Here is a 21637-nt window from a genome sequence, read left to right on the forward strand (position 1 = left end):
CCACCTACAAGGTTGAGGGAAGATATATGGGCACACCACCTCTAAGGTCTCTTCCAGACTATCTTGACTTGGAACTATGTCATCATTCCTTCAGCGTTGTTTGGTCTAAAATCCTGGACCTCCCTATCTCAAGCAACTGTGCTTGCACTGATACTGCAGGGACAGCAGCAGTTTAAGAAGGAGGTGCGCCATCACTTTCTCGAAAGCAGCTGAGGATGGGAAAGGAATGGCATAGCTGGTCTTATCCACTACCGTTGAATAAAGAAAGAAAAATAATCTTTTATGCTGTATAAAGGGCATCCAAATTATTGCGGAGTTGGATTCTAATGATCTCTTCTGGAAAGAAAAAGAAAAGAGGAAATAATATTTAAATGATTTATTTATATTTTAATTATCTCCATTACTTTTAGGCTTTCTCCATTCAATGTTTTATCATCTTGAGTGAAAGCCACAGCCTGCATCAAGTTATTACTAGGGCAAGTATAGCTAGGTTCTTGTGTAAAGTTTATTTTAACTGACTCAGACATTCTGTGGGAGTGGAAGTTATTAACTTTTATTTACTGTATACTATTCTTGGTCCATTCATGAGAACACCTGTAATTTTAAAAATGCCTTCTTCCCTTCTACAATTTTTACGTTTTTCTCATTGAAAATTATGCATTTTTTTATTCATAGTTTATGATCAAACTTGGTGTAGAAAGTGCTGTTTTCCATAGTCTCTATAGTGTGAACATGAACATTTTCAGCTGTTCATTTCTTTGGAGGGGGGGGGGGGGGGGGTTTAAAATTTGAATTGTTGAGAGAGCTGACTAACGCTACACACCAGTGTGGTGAAGGTGGCCTATGGGAAAGATCCTCTTTCTTTTTCCAGATAGCAGCTGGGTTTACATTTGGCTCCTCACCCTGTAAGTAGCATCTGTGAGTACAGACTGAAAGCTCTTTTATATTCTGCTGGACAATGTATCCAGTTTCAGCAAAGCAACATTTGTACGTAATTCCTTTTAACATTCATACTGGCGACCTGGTCTTGCTCTGCGTACTTCACTCTGCTTTTCTTTAGAGTGTCTTTATAAACGTGTACAGCCAGTGTTGTGTTTTCCTTCCGCTTTTTCTGTTCCTGGGTTCACATTTCACTCTACAATGCCAATATCAAGCTGATCAAATTCCCTGAATTGATCAGGTAATACAATACCATCTATGTTCTCTGCAGTCTCTTAAATCTTCTTAATTGAACCCCTGAGGGGCCAGATATACAGGAGTGACTCATTTGTTTTAAATTTATCAAAGTAGGCTCTTTCAGTGTGTTCACAATATTACCTCTGTGGTTTAGCCAGTGTGTTAAGTCTCGGTCATAGAATTCATTCTCTGCTCTTGATGATTTATAATGCAATCTATTCAAAGTATTTTCCTTGGGGTACATTTAAACTGTAGCTAAAACACTGGTAGCTATAGTTTGAGCTTCAGTCAAGCAAGACCATGTTTACATTGCTTAGGTCTTTTCTTGCTGGAACTTGAACTGCCTTGTATAATGGAGTGTTCTTGATAGTCTGACCGTGTGTGTGTTCACTCTAAGAAGTTTGAAATTTGAAAAGGTGTGAAGGAGAGTTTCTGGTCCAGTATTTGGATTAAGGTCAGGTGGTATATTCATGGTATGTTCAGGGGTCTGCTTTAAAAATCCAGTGATTAAATTTCTTTGTGAGAGTGCTGATGGTTTCAATGCAAGTATTACCGTGTTAATCAGCCAGCAGAAACTAGTCTGTGGAATATGCTCAATGTAATTTCAGTTTCCTGTCATAGAAGCATTTGCTTTGTAAACTAGCCAAAACTGTCAAATTCTTTTGCACATGTTGGTTGTCATATCAAACGTGCTGTGTTTTGTGTGTGTGTGTGTAAGTAAAATATTTATGCATGATTTCCCAAAAGTATGTTATAAGATATATGTTAATATTCCAGCCATTCTTCCGATTTGTATTCAGGGATTTAGCTAGCTTTGTTTTGAGGTGGAAGTGGGTAGTGCAGATGTTGGAGATTAGAGTGGTGCTGGAAAAGCTCAGCAGGTCAGGCAGCATCCAAGGAGCAGGAAAATCGACGTTTCGGGCAAAAGCCCTTCATCGTCAGGTTTCTGAAGATGGGTTCATGCACGAAAGGTTGATTCACCTGCTCCTTGGATGCTGCCTGACCTGCTGCGTTTTTCCAGCAACACATTTTCAGCTGTGAATATCTGGGGTCCAAGCACTGATTCCTATAGTACCCCACTGGTCAATGCCTGCCAATCAGAAAAGACCCATTAATTCCTCATTAGATTACTTAGTGAGGAAACAGGCCCTTCGGCCCAACAAGTCCACACCGACCCTCTGAAGAACAACCCACCCAGATCCATTCCTTTACATTTACCCCATCACCTAACACTACGGGCAATTTAGCATGGCAAATTCACCTATCTTGCACATTTTTGGACTGTGGGAGGAAACCGGAGCACCTAGAGGAAACCCATGCAGACATGGGGAGAATGTGTAAACTCCACACAGACTGAAACTGTTTCCTGTCTGCCAAACAGCTCTCTATACATTGTCATTATACCACCTCAAATCCCTTTAATGTTACATGCTTATCTTTGTGGGATCTTATTGAATATCTCAATCACCAAGTAAACCTCATTCTCTAGCTCCCCCTTATCAACTCTACCAGTTGCATCTTAAAAATTCCAGTAGATTTTTCAAGTATGAATTCCCTTTTGTAAATATGTGCTGACTGTCTTATTGTGTCACTGTTTTCCAGGTGTTCAGCTATTCAACCTTTTATTATGGATTCCAGACACTTCACCGCTACTGATGTCTGGCTTAATTGGTTTATAATTCCCTCTTTTTTTTCTCCCTACCTTTTTAAAATAGTAGAGTTACATTAGCTACTCTCCAATCCACAAGAACTGTTCCAAAGTCTGTAGACCACCAATGCATCCACTACTTCTCATGTCACTTGCTTTAGTGTTCTGGGATCCTCCCAATTTTCATGCTCATAACTTCGTTTTTGCAACATTCTATACTTTCTTTGCCCTAATATGGTCCAAGCACCCAGAGATCTACTCCCCTGAGAGTGAATTTGTGAAGGATATTCCACAATCCCTCACAGTTGACAGAATTGAAGGCAAAGGAAGAGACATCAAAGAAGGTCATATACGTAAGCTGGCGATGTCCTCTGTACATTCTTTGGATTTGTTGCACACTGTAAATCATGTCCATTGTGCCTCTTGATGGAAACTGTATTGAGATTCAGGAGGTGGCACTGGAGGAACATTCAAGGAGGGAATGAAGGGAGCGAGAAGCTGCAAGAAGAGGCTGAGGGGGAGAAGGAGGCTGCAGGGGAGAGAGAGCGCAGTTTATACCCATCAATCAAGGAATACTCCGCTAACTGGTGTCAATTTGGATCCAAACCAGTTGGTGGCATCTTTTCTTTTGGATAGAGTTTATTAACTACTCAGTCTTACAGCTCCTTTCACACTCCAGTCCTACCTGTCCATCCTTAATGTCTACAAGGCTATGTCAGACTGACAAACCCTCTATCTGGTTTTACAGAGTTTTACATGGATTCATGCAGTTTTTGAGCAAAATAAAATGTAATTACGTCCATAGACATAAATGTAATTACATTTTATTTATAGCATTTACTGACATAGCATTGGTACACAGGCTTCACACCTATTGTTTAAAAAGCTGAGCTATCTTGACAATGTAATTTAAAAGAAGTTCTGGAATTTACATATCAAAGAACAGAAACCAGCATATCCCATTATAAAAGATGAGTGTTTTAATCTAAGATTGTTGATTGTATCACATCTCCATGACACCAGACTCCTTTGGTATAAATTCTATGAGTATGATCTTAACCTCCACAACCATCTGATGAAGGAGCGGCACTCTGAAAGCTAGTGCTTCCAAATAAAGCTGTTGGACTATAACCTGGTGTTGTGTGATCTTTACAGAGAACAGGGTGTTAGCAATTAAGTGATTTAGTGTGCTAAGCATCCAGACACAGTACTTACAACTTGTCTATTAATGTCAAGAGTGTGGTGCTGGAAAAGCACAGCACGTCAGGCAGCATCCAAGAGCAAGAGATTTGACGTTTTGGGCAAAAGCCCTTCATCATTTACCATTCCTGATGAAGGTCTTTTGCCCGAAATGTTGATTCTCCTTCTCCTCGGATGCTGCCTGACGTGTTGTACTTTTCTAGCACCACACTCTCTACTCTAATCTCCAGCATTTACAGTCCTCACTTTTGCCTTGTCTATTAATATGTTGAGCATTACACTCTTTAGCAATACAAGTGGTGAAATCATTTAAGTTTAATAGTGTTAGGACACCATTTTAGCTTCCTGTGTCAGTGCGAGCTTTTGTCAGAGCTTTCTGCTGTATTTCTGATTTTTCTGCTGTTTTCTTAAAGCCACCTGTAATTTTCTTATTTAACTTGAGCTATTTTTGACAGAAAGTGGTTATAATGGGTTCACATATCATTTATGGTAATGTTTTTACCAACTGTTCATGTGGAAGTCTTCATTCATCTTTGTGTTGCTAAGATTTTTAGGAACTTATCCTCAATTCACTGACCAATGGAAAGAGAACTTTTTACTCTTTTTCAAATCATTTCATAATTTTGATCATTTCATGGTAATGGCAAATAATCCTAAATTTTCAAGTCTTCCTTCATCACTGTATTACTGCCTATCCTGTTATAATTGAAGTGAATCATTGTCGAATGTTTCTGTGGCTTCAGGGTCCTTCTAATTGACTGGCCAAATTTGCAAAAAGTGCTCCAGATACTGTTAGGATTCTATGAGGAGGGATGAATTGGCTCCCTTCTTTTCAATCTCTTCAGTTGACTGCAACAAAGATTTAATATTCTTAGCATGCAGCAATATCTCATGCTGATTTAAAATGTAGTTAATTAGGTTCTCCAGAAACAAATAAGGAGCCTATTGCAAGGTTTTGTTGAGTGAAAGGCAAAACAACCCATTGCTTGTTAGCCCTGAGAAAAATACTGCAGGCCTAACATCAAAATACACACACATACAAGGTTAAGAAGGAATAGTGTCCAGTACAAAAAGGGAGATGAAAGAATGTGGAGTTTGAAGTCCAGGCGCTGATCTTGATGTTTGGCTTTAATCTGTGATCCTAGTTGGTTAAGGATGCCCTGGATCAATGGCAGCTGTGAAGATTGCAGATAACTTTGCATCTTCTGTGTTTGAATGATTTTCTCCAGTTTGTCAAGGTGTTTTGTCATTTGTGGGGTTGGGAGAGACTGAGTTCCTTTTTGTCTGCATATTGCAATATCTCAGTTTTTTGTTTTCAGCTGGATAATTGATGTCTTCTAACTTCAGCATATGAACTTCTCACAAAGGTGTAAATCAAACAGGAGGTACAGTTCTAATTGACTAGTTTCAATCTAATTTGACGTTTAAGTTCACATCGGTTTTTGCTAATTGATCGTTTCACAAAGTTTGACTCAACCAATGGCCATGGTGGCTGTACTGTGACCATTTTTGAGTCTGTGTTTTTCTGTTTTGCAATCCTTTCAGTCCATGAAAGTCCTAGGTATTACAGTCAGATGATAGTCAAAAATTGTCATTATTGCATACTGTCAGTCTGACTTGTATACTTGCATTTAAATACTTCAAAATATTTGAAAATTTCTCAAAGTAACACTCCCAATAGCATCCGCTTAATGCCAGATAATTAATTCCTTTTAACTTTCTTAAATGCAATTGTTAATTTATTTGCTTTTTATATGTGCTTAAAATCAAATATTTTATTAGCTTTAACAGTGTAGTTTCAGTCTAGCTTCAGTATTGCCCTCATTCAATTAATTGGGTTTTTTCTCTTGTCTGAAGGGATCAGAAGACAGATTGGCCTATGTTATTTTTATGTATAATTCTTGTGATTCCAGTATTCACATGCACCTATTTCTTAAATATTTTTAATTACTCTTATTGGTAATTTTTCTAGCTGCTTTGAGAATTTGATTTCCGACTTAGTATTGGAGTTAACTCAGGTATTTCCCTTTTTCTTTGTTCTTAGTTGGTTTTTTAATTTTGTTAATATTTTTAGAATAATATGACTTGGTCACCTCATTACCAGAATGTTTCAACTCTTTCAAATGAATTTAGTTACTTTATGATCAAGTTTGCAGTTAAATCAGTAATTTTTGTATTGAAAATTAATTTGAATCATATAGTTAAATTAAAGCAACTTTTTGTGGAATTGAAATTGCCAAGTAATTAATCAGAAATAGTTTGAGCAAGAGTGAAGATTAGAAATAAAACCAAAAATGTTGAAGAAACAGGTTTGGCTGCATCTGTGGAGACAGAAGTAGAGTTAATGTTTTGAGTCCAGTATGACTCTTCGTTGGAACTGGAAATAGAAATGAGATTGTACCTTCATGCATTTAGTTTTATTTTTCTGCAATATCATGTTAGTGCAGTAGTCAAAGATGTGGTTTCTTCCAAGGTTATTTTTTAAATTAATGGAGCTCCTTGTACTTTTCCAGCTGGAGTGTGGATTTCTTCATGCTGCCTCCTGTGGCAACATTGATAAAGTTTGTAAAATCATCTCCATTCCGGAATGTACAACAGTGAAACCTTTATAAACAGGTACGACCAAAATCTGGACACAGGCAAAAAGCAACTGAAATAATCTGCATGATGAAACATACAATAGGTACTCTCACGAGGCAGTCTGCTTGATCAGCACCCCATCTGCCATTTTAAAAGTACTCTCAGCACTGATGCACAGTGGCAGCAGTATACCATTTATCAACAAGGGTGCACTGCACAAATTAACCAAAGCTCCTTTCACAGCACTGTCCAAACCTCTGACTTTTGCCACCTAGAAGGACAAGGGCAGCTAATCTGTGGGAAGGCCACCACCTGAAAGTTCCCCTCAAGCTCTACGTCATCCTGATGTGAAACTCTGTTGGTCACTCTTCATGTGGTTTAATCAAAACCCTGTAGTTTCTTAATGTTCCAGGGTATAGATACTGAAGGAGGGCAAGAGAGGAGGAGGAGTGGCCTTTTTGATTAGGGAAAACATGTCGGCACTAAATAGGGAGGATATCACTTCCCTAGCATCCCACAGAGTTCTAGGGTTCAGCAACGTTATCTGAGTGGAACTGAGAAATAGGAAGGGGTTAATCACCTTTATTATGCCAATATTCAGCGGGAAATTGAGAAACAAACTTGTAAGGAGATCACCGTTATCTGTAAGAATAATAGGGTAGTTGTGGTAGTGGATGTTAACTTTCCAAACATAGGCTTGGACTGCCATAGTGTTAAGGACTTGGATGGAGAGGAATTTGTTAAGTGTGTACAAGAAGATTTTCTGATTCAGTATGTGGATGTACCTACTAGAGAACGTGCAAAACTTGACCTACTCTTGGAAAATAAGGCAGGGCAGGTGACTGAGGTGTCAGTGGGGGAGCAATTTGAGATCATAATTGTATTAGTTTTAAAATAGTGATGGAAAAGGATAGACCAGACCTAACAGTTAAAGTTCTAAATTGGAGGAAGGCCAATTTGTTGGTATTAGGCAAGAACTTTCAAAAGTTGATTAGGGGTGGATGTTCGCAGGTAAAAGGATGGCTGGAAATGGAAAGCCTTCAAAAATGAGATAATGAGGGTCCAGAGACATTATGTTTCAGTTAGGATGAAGGGCAAGGCTGGTAGGTGTAGGGAATGCTGGATGACTAGAGAAATTGAGGTTTTGGTCAAGAAAAAGAAGGAAGCTTATGGCAGATATAGACATCAGAGATCGAGTGAATCGAGTGAATCAGAGATGGAGTGAAGAATATAAAAGCAGCAGGAGTATACTTAAGAGGGAAATCAGGAGGGCAAATAGGGTTAAGGAGAATACAAAGGGATTCTACAAATGCATTAAGGATAAAAGGGTAACTGGGGAGAGAATAGGGCCCCTGAAAGATCAGCAAGGCAACCTATGTACGGAACCGCAGGAGACAGGGGAGATACTAAATGAGTATTTTGCATCAGTATTTACTGTAGAGAAGGAGATGGAAAATAGAGAATGTGGGGAAATAAAAGCGACATCTTACAAAATGTCCATATTACAGAGGTGGTGGTGCTCGATGTCTTAAAACACACAAAGATGGATAAATCCCCAGGCCATGATCAGGTGTACCCTAGAACTCTGTGGGATGCTAGGGAAGTGATTGCTGGGCCCCTTACTGAGAAATGTGTATCATTGATAGTCACATGCAAGGTGCCGGAAGACTGGAGGTTGGCTAACATGGTGCCACTATTTAAGAAAGGTGGTAAGGAACAGCCAGAGAACTATGTAGTGCTGAGCCTGACGTCTGTGGTGGGCAAGTTGTTGGAAGGAATCCTGAGAGACCGGACTTGCATGTATTTGGAAAAGCAAGGACTGATTAGGGATAGTCAACATGGTTTTGTGTGTGGGAAATCGTATCTCATGGACTTGATTGAGTTTTTAGAAGAAGTAACAAAGAGGATTGATTAGGGCAGAGCAGTGGACGTGATCTATATGGACTTCAGTGAGGCATTTGACAAGGTTCCTTCTGGTAGTCTGGTTAGCAAGGTGAGGTTACACGGAATAAAGGGAGAACATAATCTGTAAGGGGGGGAGGGAGAGAAAGAAATCCACACTGCTAACTGACACAGCAGTGATTATGCACAGTTACTGTCTGTGCTGTTTGAATTCATGTATCGCTGAACATAGGAGTGTGTCTAGGAAAGCTTAACAAACAGCAAAATTCACAACTGATCTTGGAGGAACTTGTTTGGGAGAGGTCACAGCACAGAAATGGGTAAGTAAATAGTTTTAAGTATAGCCTTGCTGTAAATCTACAATAGTTAACAGAGTAGGTTTCTTGATTATATGTTTTTATTGGAATCTGTCTCTCGATTAAATTTTAAAAATATCGGTCATAAGTTAGCTTGGAACAGTGTTTTGTAGAGCAATAAGATGGCACTATTTTCTGTGTGTGTAGATTGGAAGGAGGAAAATGCCCTTTAGTAGAGTGATATGCTCTTTGTCAGATGTGGGAGTTTCAGGAGAGTTTCTGGGTTACTGAGGATTCTATCTACAATAAATGTCATTGGTTGCAAATCCTGTCAGATCGAATGGATCTGTTGGAGTGACAGGTAGAGACAGTGAGGAATTTACAAGAGTTAAGGCGTATGGATGGCACTTATAGGAAGGGAGAAAAGCTGCAGAAATAGTCAGGTAAATTGGTTAACTCCAAGAAAGGTAGGAGAAGTAGCTGGGTAGTACAGGAGTCTTCTGTGGCTATCCCCATTTCAAACAAGTGTGCTATTTTGGAATATGTAGGGGGTGATGTAATTTCATGGGAATGCAGCACGAACAGCCAAGTTTCTGGTGTTAAGACTGGCTGTAATGTAATGAGGGGTACATTTGCATTCCAAGCGATCAATTGTGTTTGGGGCTTTCCTAGTCAGGGGCACAGATAGGCATTTCTGCGGCCAGCAGTGAAAAATCAGAATGGTGTGTTGTTTCCCTAGTGCCAGGATCAAAAATGCCTCAGAGAGGGTGCAAAATGTTCTCCAAAGGGACAAGAGATCAGCAGAAGGTCATTGTATACGTTGGTACCAAGACATAGGAAGCGAAAAGGATGAGATTCTGAAGGGAGAATATAGGAAGTTAGGCAGGAATTTAAAAAGGAGGTCTTTGAGGGTAGTAATATCTGGATTACTACTAGTGCTATGAAAATTACATAAACGTGGCTCAGGGATGGACAGGACTGGCAGCCTAATCTTCCAGTATACAAATGCTATTGGAAGAATGGAAAGGGAGACAAGCGAGGAAGGTGGATTGGCATTTTTGATAAGGGATAGCATTACAGCTGTACTTAGGATATTCTTGGAAATACATCCAGGGGTGTTATTTGGGTGGAACTGAGAAATAAGAAAGGGATGATCACTTTTTTGGGATTGTATTATAGACCCCCTAATAGTCAGAGGGAAATTGAGAAACAAATCTGTAAGGAGATTTCAGTTATCTGTAAGAATTACAGGGTGGTTATGGTAGGGGATTTTAACTTTCCAAACATAGACTGGGACTGCCATAGGGTTAAGGGTTTAGATGGGAAGGAATTTGTAAGTCTGTTCAAGAAAATTTTCTGATTCAGTATGTGGCTATACCTACCAGAGAAGGTGCAAAACTTGACCTCCTCTTGGGAAATGAGGCAGGGAGGTGACTTAGGTGTCAGTGTGGGAGCACTTTAGGGCCATAATTCTATTAGTTTTAAAATAGTGATGGAAAGGGATGGACCAGATCCAACAGTTGAAGTTCTGAATTGGAGGGAGGCTAATTTTGACGGTATTACGTCCAAAACTGATTGGAGGCAGATGTTTGCAGGAAAAGGGACGGCTGGAAAATGAGAAGCCTTCAGAAATTAGATAAGAAGAGTCCAGAGACAGTATACTGTGTTCCTGTTAGGGTGAAAGGAAGGGCTGGTAGGTGTTGGGAATGCTGGATGACTAGAGAAATTGTGGGTTTGGTTAAGAAAAAGGAGGAAGCATATGTTAGGTATAGGCAAGAGAGATTGAGTGAATCCTTAGAGTATAAAGGCAGTAGGTGTATACTTAAGAGGGAAATCAGGAGGGCAAAATGGGGTCATGAGATAGCTTTGGCAAATAGGGTTAAGGAATATTGCGTGCAATTCTGGTCTCTTTCCTATTGGAAGGATGTTGTGAAGCTTGAAAGGGTTCAGAAAACATTTACAAGGATGTTGTCAGGGTTGGAGGATTTGAATTACAGAAAGAGGTTGAATAGGCTGGGGCTGTTTTCCCTGGAGCGTCAAAAGCTGAGGGGGTGACCTTATTGAGGTTTATAAACTCATGAGGGGCATGGATAGGATAAATCGACAAAGTCTCTTCCCTGGGATGAGGGAGTCCAGAACTAGAGAGCATAGCTTAGGGGTGAGAGGGAAAAGATATAAAAGGGACCCAAGGGGCAACCTTTTCAAGGGTGGTGCGTATATGGAATGAACTGCCAGAGGAAATGGTGGAGGCTGGTACAATTACAATATTGAAAAGGCATCTGGAAGGGTATATAAGTAGAAAAGGTTTAGAGGGATATGGGCCAAGTGCTGGCAAGTGGGACTAGATTAGTTTGGGCTATCTGGTTGGCAGAAACGAGTTGGACTGAAAGATTTGTTTCCGTGCTGCACATCTCTGACTCTCTAGTAACTATTTGGATACAGAACTGGCTCGAAGGTAGAAGAAGGGGTAGTGATGGAGGGTTTGTTTTCAGACTGCTGGCCTGTGACCAGCAGTGTGCCACGAGGATCAGTGTTGGGTCCGTCACTTCTTATCATTTATATAAATGAGTTGGAGTGAAATAGGAGGTACACTTAGTAAGTTTGCAGGTGACACCAAAATTGGACGTGTATTGAACACTAAATAAGGTTACCTCCGAGGACAATGGGATTTTGATCAGGTGGACCAATGGTTTGAGGAGTGGCAGATGCAGTTTAATTTAGATAAATATGAGTGCTGCATTTTGGAAAGGCAAATCAGGGCAGGACTGATACACGTAATGGTAAGATCCTGAGGAGTGTTGCTGAACAGAGAAACCTTGGAGTGCATGTTCATAGTTCCTTGAAAGTGGACCCAAAGGTAGATAGGACAGTGAAGGCATCATTTGGTATGCTTGCCTTTATTGGTCAGTTCAAAGTTTGGGAGAAGATTTGTAGCTCGGGTGCTCGCTGTTGTGGTTCTGTTCGCGAGTTGGGAATTTGTGTTGCAGACGTTTCGTTCCCTGTCTAGGTGACATCCTCAGTACTTGGGAGCCTCCTGTGAAGCGCTTCTGTGATGTTTCCTCTGGCATTTATGGTGATTTGTATCTGCCGCTTCTGGTTGTCAGTTCCAGCTGTCCGCTGCAGTGGCTGGTATATTGGGGTCCAGGTTGATGTGCTTGTTGATTGAATCAGTGGATGAGTGCCATGCCTCTAGGAATTCCCTGGCTGTTCTGTTATCGGACAAGCCAAACCGAGAACAGCCAGGGAATTCCTAGAGGCATGGCACTCATCCACTGATTCAATCAACAAGCACATTGACCTGGACCCAATATACCGGCCACTGCAGCGGACAGCTGGCACTGACAACCGGAAGCGGCAGATACAAATCACTATAAATGCCGGAGGAAACATCAAGAAGCGCTTAACAGGAGGCTCCCAAGCATTGAGGATGTCACCTAGACAGGGGGCGAAATGTCTGCAACACAAATTTATTGGTCAGTGCATTGAGTATAGGAGTAGGGAGGTCATATTGTAGCTGTACAGGACATTGCTTAGACCACTATTGGAATACTGTGTGCAATTCTGGTCTCCCTGCTGCAAGAAGGATGTTGTGAAACTTGAAAGGGTTCAGAAAAGGCTTAGAAAGATGTTGCCGGGGTGTTAGGGAGAGACTAGTTAGAGTGGGGCTATTTTCCCTGGAGCTTTGGAGGCTGAGGGTAATCTTGTAGAAGTCCATAAAATCATAAGGGGCATGGATAGGGTAAATAGACAAGGTTTTTTCCTGAGGTGAGAGAGTCCAAAACTGGAGGGCATAGGTTTAAGGTGAGGGGGGAAAGATTTAAAAGAGATCTAAGGGGCAATATTTTCACGCAGAGGGTGGTGCGTGTATGGAATGAGCTGCAAGAGGAAGTGGTGGAGACTGGTACAATTACAACATTTAAATAGCATCTGGATGGGTATATGAATAGTAAGGGTTTGGAGGGATATGGGCCAAATGCTGTTAAATGGGACTAGATTAATTTTGGGTATCTGGTTGGCATGAACGAGCTGGACTGAAGGATCTCTTTCCACACTGTATAAATCTATGACTCTGTGACTCTGAAAGGATTGTGGGAGTGCTGGCATCAGATGAACTGCAGCTGTTGAAACGTGTGGCTCACCATCACCTTCTGGAGGCCACTTAAGAGTTGGTAACAAATGCTGCTTTGCCATCTGTGCCCCACATAGGGGAAAATCGAATACATTGGGCACTCTGAACTTGGGAATTGTGGTCAGCCAATCCAGGAAGAAGTTTTGCAATTTTAAACATGGGGTACAGCCTGTTTCTGAAGCTGCTGTTTCTGCAATTTTTGCCTATTTGGAATCCCTGACAAACCCCATGCAGCTCATTTCTTTCTGCTTCTAAATTCTCTTGGGCTTGTCACTTCTTGTGAGCTCAGCACATTTTATGGAATGAACTGCTTTTGTGGAATGCTAAAGTCTGTACCCAATGTTGCATGGCTACAGAAAAATCACTTTGTTTGTCAGATTGCTTACTCTCATTGCTGTATTTCAGAGGGAGAGTAACTTCTTGGCTACTACAGCTGGTGATAAAGAACTCTCTCTATTTGATTTTAAAAAGGAGTTTCTTTCCCAAATTCCATTGCTTCCTCACCCTGGCTTTACCAGCCTCTTGAGTCAGAGGACATGCACACAAACAGTGAGGGAGGTTTTCCTTTGCTACCCCGGGGTCCATACCATCTATCAGCCATAATTCTCTCATCTTTTGCTGTTGGATCTGCTTCTTTGATAAGATTTGGGTTTGGGGGTGAAGGTGGCTCGCTTGCTCAGATCCACCTGTCTCTGCTCATAGAGATACAGGCAGGCTGTGAGTTGGCGTGGCAAATGGCATGCTCTGGTAGAGGTGTTTATGTCTTGTTATGATCATTCAGTCATGTTGTGTGGTACAGGATTGATAGATCTATTAATCTTTTCCTGTTTATCTATTTCAGTTATTTCTAGAAATCTGTTGACAGTGTTTAACTTGGAGAAGAAATGTTGAGTTCACAAGCAGTCACAATGACAAAAGCCATCAGAAAACTGACCTGAGTCGAGACTCAATAGGCTCCTTGACCATTGGCCTTTATAAACAGGGTTATATGCATGTTTTTGGGGATACTACAGTGAAGAGTGGTATGGCAAAAAGTGGAAAGGGTATTGGAAGAAGAATTTATTTCACAGAAGTTATGTCAGGAAAAATAAAAGTTTGAAATAAATTTTCCTTTCCCCCATCACAATGGAAACGTGCAAGAAAACCTATGCAAGAAAGGTTTCAGGTATGAGTATTGTATATTTAGAAACTTTAAAGTGTTGCACTTTATCTTGGCAAGATGCTGTTGCATGAAACAATACCAAAATTCATGACCTTTAATCTAACGTGCACAAATATTTGATTAATCATTTGGGTTTTGTGCCAGAAAGCAAAGGTCCTTCAGTCAGTACAATAAGCGGTGCAAGGAATTAAAATATACTGTAAAGTCATGATATAAAAAGGCTATCATAACCATTCTTATTCTAATGTGGCAATGTTTTATTATTTTAAAGCTTAAAATATAATGTTGGCTGATGCAGACTTTTTTTTCAGTTTTGATGATATTAATCACTATAATGTTTGCTCATTGATGCACTCAGTGTGTACGTTAATATTTGCTCTTGGAGTTCTTCATATGCAGCTCCAAAGTTGGGGAGGGGTGTTGAATATTTCATATATCTTTTATAACAGCTCTTTCTCTATCGCCCAACCCATTTTGTTTTGTTCGCTCACATTCCAAAAATATAGTCAGAGATTCAGCTGACTGATGTTTTGTTTTGAATCTATCCATTTGCGATCTGAATCATTCTTTAATACTTATCGGTCAGCTAGCTAGTTTCGGTTACCTCGTGACAACGTTTTTGTTCATAAAACACATGTGAAGTGCATTGGAACTTCTTCAAACCGATGCTCTGGTGCACATTGTACGGTTTCTGGAGATGATGGTGTTGATTATGAGAGAGATGGGCTGTTCTCTGAATGTGGGTGACATTGGCAAGAGTGTAACTAATCCACCATTCACTGCAGAATTGGAAATGTATACATCAGATCTACTGTGATGGGTTTCTTTCTCTGAAAGGCATGATGAACTAGTTTTTACAGCAAGGTTTCACTATTCAGATTTCACAACTTGCCATGATAGGATTTAAACTCAAGATCTCTGGTTGTAAGACAAGTAACATTAATGCTGTAAGATCTGGACCCGTGAATGTTTTATTATAAATAATAAGATTAGATTAGATTAGATTAGATTACTTACAGTGTGGAAACAGGCCCTTCGGCCCAACAAGTCCACACCGCCCCGCCGAAGCGTAACCCACCCATACCCCTACATCTACATTTACCCCTTACCTAACACTATGGGCAATTTAGCATGGCCAATTCACCTGGCCTGCACATCTTTGGACTGTGGGAGGAAACCCACGCAGACACGGGGAGAACGTGCAAACTCCACACAGTCAGTCGCCTGAGGCGGGAATTGAACCCGGGTCTCAGGCGCTGTGAGGCAGCAGTGCTAAATGGATAAGGGACTGACATGGTGTTGGGTAAGACTTTTTGGCAAACTGAGATTCCAAAAAGTCTCACCGCCCTGTGGCCAACCCCCTCAACCCCTCAACTCCCCCTCCTACTCTGCCAAGAACATGCCAGTCCTGGGCCTCCTCCACTGCCAAATCATAAACACCCAAAGCCTCATCTTCTGTCTTGGGACCCTCCAACCCCACTGCATCAACAACCTCATCTCCTCTCCCCTCTTCTCCCCCCACCCCCCCAACTCATCCCATATCCAACTCTACAAGTCGGTACTGCCCTCCAGAACGGTCCTACCTGTCCTGCCCACCCTCTGCTTCAACCTTAAAACATCACCACTCCCCTGCATCTACCTATCACTGTCCCAGCTACCTTCTCCCAGCTCTGATTTATCTTTCACAACCCCCCCCCCCCCCCCCCCCCTCAACTGCCCATATTCCTGATGAAGGACTAATGCCCAAAACAGCGATTCTTATGCACCTCGGATGCTGCCTGACCTGCTGCGCTTTTCCAGTACCACACTTTTTGACTCTGACCTCCAGCACCTGTTGTCCTCCGTTTCTGCTAGATTGAGATTGGAGACCATTCTGTTGTGTTATAGAGACTCTAAACCCTTCCTATTCATATACCCATCCAGATACCTTTTAAATGTTGTAATTGTACCAGCCTCCACCACTCCTCTAGCAGCTCATTCCATACATGCCATCACCCTCTGCATGAAAACATTGCCTCTTAGGTCTGTTTTAAATCTTACCCCTCTCAATTTAAATCTATGCTGCCTAGTTTTGGAGTCCCCTACCCTGCTATTCACCCTATCCATGCCCCTCATGATTTCATAAACTTCTATAAGGTCACCCCTCGTCTTCTGACACTCTAGGAAAAGACCCCCAGCCCATTCAGCCAATCTCAAACCCTTCAACCCTGACAACAGCCTTGTGAACCTTTTCTGAACCCTTTCAAGAACCATTTCTGATAGAATGTTGAGAAAATTGAAACTGTTGAGGAAGAATTTCAAATGACTGGGAAATAATGAAAGTTTAACATATATAATAGTAAAGTGAGAAGTGAGAAAGGGATTCAGTAAGCAGGGAAGGAAGAAAACAGTGGCTTGATTATAAATGGGTTGAAAGTTTATTTGCATTTTAGAAGTACTGACAGTTGGATCTGCTGTAGATTTAAGTAAAAATCTTGTGGTCCAACAAGGCTTAGATTTCATGGTGATGCAAGATTATGCAGGTTCATAGTTTCTACATTTTGCTTCTAAGTTAACAATGCTAATGTAAAAATACTCACCATCAGAATATAACTAAGTTGCTATTTAAAATCAGTTTCCATTCACATTTAACAATTAGACTAGCAAGGAGAACTTGAACAAACCATCCGGAAATATCACCCGCACGCAGGCGTGGTGGTGCATGACACAACACTTTGGGAGGAAGTGTGGCGCGATTCTTTGGGCACTCAAGCTTTGTTGATAGACCTGTCCAAATAAGGACATAGATGGTAGCTCGGAGTACAAGATCAGTTGCATTTCATTTGAAAGTTAATGCTCGTCTTTTAATGCTAATGGATACAGCGGTTGTAAGTATTTGAAAGTGTAATGCTCCATTTTTTACATAAAAGCTAAGGAATGAATTGTCTAGACTAAATTTTTCATTCAGAAGTTAATAACCAAAGTTAGCGGTATGGTAGACTATGAATATGAGGAATATCCTCTCAATTTGTCAAGATTAGGTTTTTGTCAGTACAACGTAAGCGTCTTTGCCTTTAAATAGCTTCTAATTTGCACAGCCTCTTGCTTAATAAATAAGATTTCCACATGATGAGATTTCCAGCATCTTAAGAATGTGCTTAGTCTGACATTTGAATTGCTCTGTACAGAATAACCCTAATATATAAATTGGACTTTGGCTCAATGTTGATCATTATGTCTTACTGGAATAATAAACTTAGTATTGTGAATTTTATAGCATATGGTGGACAGCAGTTCTAGTGCTGAAAATATAACTGTTTTATACAGTAGTGGATAAACCTGAGTGTAATACAATAGATCTTAAATCTATAAAGATTTAAGTACTTAAATTATTGAAATACGGCATTTAGAATCTGAAACAAGTGAAACAAATTATGTTTTCATTTCCACAGCTTACCACATCCTGTTCTGTCTGTTACTTCCTGCTTCAAATTTATTGTAACTTTCATGGCAACTTCTTGATTTTAAAGGCTGCAGTTTGTGGAGAGTAAAAAGATACCATGATTTGGATTACTGATTTATTTTGTATTTAAAATGTTTTAATGTTGATTTAGCCTTAAATCACTTTAGTCTCCATTATTGTGGTTTTCCAAAATGGAGTTTTCAAATGGCAATCGTGACAATATCTCTTTTTCTTTGACTTGTATTTGCATAATTGTTGCTGATTTTGTTTCTTCATATTGTTTCTATTTAATTCATCCAGATGACAAGAATGTTAGGCTTCTAGACTCTAGCTTAAAAAAAGGCCCTGATATGCATAGTTGAAGCTAACTTAAGCAGGTGTTGCATGTCATTATTAAGTGCCTCCTTGCCCAAATTTACATGCACATAACATTTCAATTTTCTAGAGTGATCTCTTGTGGACAACAGCATCTCACCTGATCTATGCAGTATTCCATTCAGAGCATTGCTGCCATGTTGGTGCCTTTCTTTTTGAGCTCTTAGTGCATGTATGCAACTACAGCCTTTCAGCATTAATGGATTGAAACAAATTCTGTTGTTTAATATTATAAAGTAGGAAAAATGACAATGAAGTTCAAGATAAATTCCTTAATTCAGTAATGAATTTAGAATAAGAACACTTTCTGTTGCAAAAAATCTAAAATTGAATATTTAATAACGTTATTGACTGTAGATCAAAAGTAAACCTTTAAATATGTATCAAGTTCTTTCCTGTTTTATTTAACATTTTCATCAAATATGTGAGTAGAATGAATATTAAATATATTTCTAGGTGGTGCTGTTATTGTACACAGTTTCTCATTTCATACCATTTTAGAACTTAATTTGATGTTAAATGTTATTTCTATCTCAAATGTGATGTTTAATTCTGAGCGGAACTTAGAAGTGCCCTCCCAATGATAAAAGAATAATAATAATTCTATAAATTTAAGACTTTCAGTGGCGTAGTGCTGTCATCCAGGACATTTTTCTTACAACTTATAAACCCTTCATTTTATCACATGATTACCATTTAACCGTAAGATAGCTAAATTTTCCAATGTGGAGAAATTAGATTGTGATTAACTATGCTTTCCTCATTAAGGTATTCCAGCTGACCCACTGAGAAGCTGAGCAGGATTCAAATCATGCTCCAGAGGTTTAAAGAAAGTGGAAATCTGTGTGTTAATTTAATTTGAAATCTATATTCATGACATATATACTTAATGGTGAGGTCCTGGGGAGTGTTGCTGAACAAAGAGACCTTGGAGCGCAGGTTCATAGTTCCTTGAAAGTGGAGTCACAGGTAGATAGGATAGTGAAGAAGACATTTTCTTTATTGGTTGTACCATTCAGTATAAGAGTCGGTTAGGACATTGGTTAGGCCACTTTTGGAATATTGTGTGCAATTCTGGTCTCCCTCCTATCGGAAGGATGTTATGAAACTTGGAGAGGTTCAGAAAAGATTTACAAGGATGTTGCCAGGGTTGGAGGGTTTGAGCTATTAGGAAGAGGCTGGGGCGGTTTTCCCTGGAGCGTCAGAGACTGAGGTGTGACCATGTGGAGGTTAGTAAAATCATGAGAGGCATGGATTGGGTAAATAGACAAGGTCTTTTCCCTCGGGTGGGTGAGTCCAGAACTAAAGGGCATAGGTTTAGAGTGAGAGGGGATAGATTTAAAAAAGGACTTAAGGGGCAACTTTTACATGCAGAGGGAGGTGCATGTATGGAATGAGTTGCCAGAGGACATGGTATAGGCTGGTACAATTAAAAGATTTAAGAGGCATCTGGATGAGTATATGAATAGGAAAGGTTTAGAGGGATTTGTGCCATTTGCTGCCAAATGGGACTATAATAATTTAGGATATCTGATTGGCATGGACGAGTTGGACTGAAGGGTCTGTTTCCGCGCTGTCCATCTCTATAATTCTATGATGTAAACTTTAAGTCAGCTGAGGAGCTGTGAAGTCATATTGTACAATGAAGGATGAGGAAAAATTATTTTGCATTTATCTTCAAGCTACCATCAACTTTCTTATTTGCCCTCAATCTACATTCCAGGGAAAAGTAGGTAGGGAACATGAGCAGTGATCAGCACTGCTGCTTCACGCGCCAGGGACCTGGGTTCAATTCCAGTCTTGGGCAGCTGTCTGTGGAATTTGCATATTCTCCCTGTGTCTGCGTGGGTTTCTTCCAGGCACTCCGGTTTCCTCCCACAGTCCAACAATATGCAGGTTAGGTGAATTGGCTGTGCTAAATTGTCCCATAGTTTCCAGGGATATGCAGGCTAGGTGGATTAATTATGGGAAATGCAAAGTTACAGGGAATAGGGTAGGGGGTTGGTTCTGGGTGGGATGCTGTTCGGAGGGTTGGTGTGGACTTGATGGGCCCATGCTGTAGGGATTCAAGAAATCATGTGCTGCATATTTGGAACTGAGTCAATATATAAGTGCTTAAAATCTTTTTTTTCAGTTGATTGAAGATCATTTCTGGATCATTTGTACTGTGTAACTATTTATATTGCTTCAGCAGAAAAGCTTCTGTTAGCTGTGCAAGTGGTCTTTGGTTATTTTCCTGCTTCCTGTACGTTTTTCTTTGGTCACTATTTATAATGAACCACATTTGCACAACTGATCTAAGTGTCAGAAAACTGACAAAGTGCAAACCAGCACAGAGCATTACAGACTTTACTGCACCCATTGCACTGGCTTTATTAGTTTGTTTGCTAAAATGTTAAGAAATACACGCGTTGGCCTTTGCTTACTGTTTTTAACGCAATGCTTTCTTTGCCCCATCTGTACACTACCAAAGGAAGTATATGCTAATAAATTGCCCATAGTTTTGTCTGTCACTGTGGCAATTTTTATTTCCGGTTCTCCTTTGTTATTAATAATTTATGTTCAAAGTGCATCCTGCAGAGAGTGGAGTGTGGTAGTTTGGTAAGTGTTGGGGTTAGGTGAAGTGGGGAGGGAGATTTTATTTTATCTGCTGTCTTGTTTTCTGAAGAGCTATCACAGGTCATTGGGGGCAAGAGCAGACCTACGTCCAGGAGATTATTAAGGGATTAACTGAGGAACACCAGGACTAAGTAACAGTCAAAAAACAAGGGAAGGAGATTAGACTTAAACTGAGTACCTTCAGGACTTGTTAATTAGAAAAGTTAGCAAGTAAAACTAAGTAAGTTATGGCAAATGGAATGTGTGACCTGTCATATGTGGAAAGTCATGGGTCCTACTGGTGTTCCAAATGACCACGTGTGCAGCAAGTATTCCCAACTGCAGAAACTTCAGTAACGTGGACATGGTGTAAAAAGAAATTAGGTCATGTCGCATGTTGCATTATTAAGGAATCAGTTATTTCACTAAGTGGGATAATATTTTGGAAGGGTCTTCAAATGAGGCTTTGTGAGTTGAGCTTAGAAAAACAAGGGGGGAGTTACATTGCTGAGAGTGTATTATTAATCCCCAAACAGGCAGTTGACAATAGAGGAACAGCTGTATAGACAATTCACTGAGGTGTGTATAAACAATAATAGGATAATTATGTCAGGGGATTTCAGCTTCTGGGACATTAATTGGGAAAGTCATGGTCTAGTGTTCGGGAGGATTGATTTCTTAATGTATTCAGGAGAGCTTTTTTTATCTACATATAGAAGTTCTAGCAAGGGACAGTGCAGTACTGGACCCAGTTCTGAGGAATGAATCTAGATAGTGTTCAAGGTGGCAGTGGGAGAGCATTTTTTGTGATAGTGACCACAACAATGTATGTTTTAAATTTGTAATGGAAAAAGAAAAAGGATGATCTGCAAAAAAAAAACACTTTTGGATTGGGAAGGCAGATTTTATTAAAATGAGGCAGGATCTGACCAAAGTTGACTGGAAGCAGCTAATTCTAGGTAAATCTGTAATATTGAGGGAACAATCAAAATGGAATTGATGAGAGTACTGGCCCAATACCCCTTTATGGTGACCTGGAGGAACACTGACCGGACAAGAAAGAAGACAGCATCATTTAACATTTACAAAGGGACTAAATCAAAAGAGGCATTAGTCGAGGATAGAAAGT

At 40.1% G+C, this 21637-nt stretch overlaps 1 protein-coding gene across 18 annotated transcripts in view; it reads left to right on the forward strand.

Annotated features, from left to right (window-relative positions):
* The window catches only part of fam49bb (family with sequence similarity 49 member Bb), a 187587-nt gene that overhangs the window by 78966 nt on the left and 86984 nt on the right, over positions 1–21637 (forward strand). The window contains exon 1 of one of the 18 annotated variants that reach the window (XM_072570771.1): positions 888–905. The exons of 12 other annotated variants lie outside the window; for them this stretch is intronic. The gene's annotated coding sequence lies outside the window, so the exon portion shown is untranslated. Of the gene's footprint in view, positions 1–887; positions 906–5343; positions 5410–6535; positions 6641–16844; positions 16961–21637 lie in introns of those variants that run through there. 5 more of the 18 variants (XM_072570755.1, XM_072570762.1, XM_072570754.1 and 2 more) reach the window with 5 other exon arrangements.

This window comes from Chiloscyllium punctatum, chromosome 5 (genome assembly GCF_047496795.1).
Source record: "Chiloscyllium punctatum isolate Juve2018m chromosome 5, sChiPun1.3, whole genome shotgun sequence".
NCBI lineage: Eukaryota > Metazoa > Chordata > Chondrichthyes > Orectolobiformes > Hemiscylliidae > Chiloscyllium > Chiloscyllium punctatum.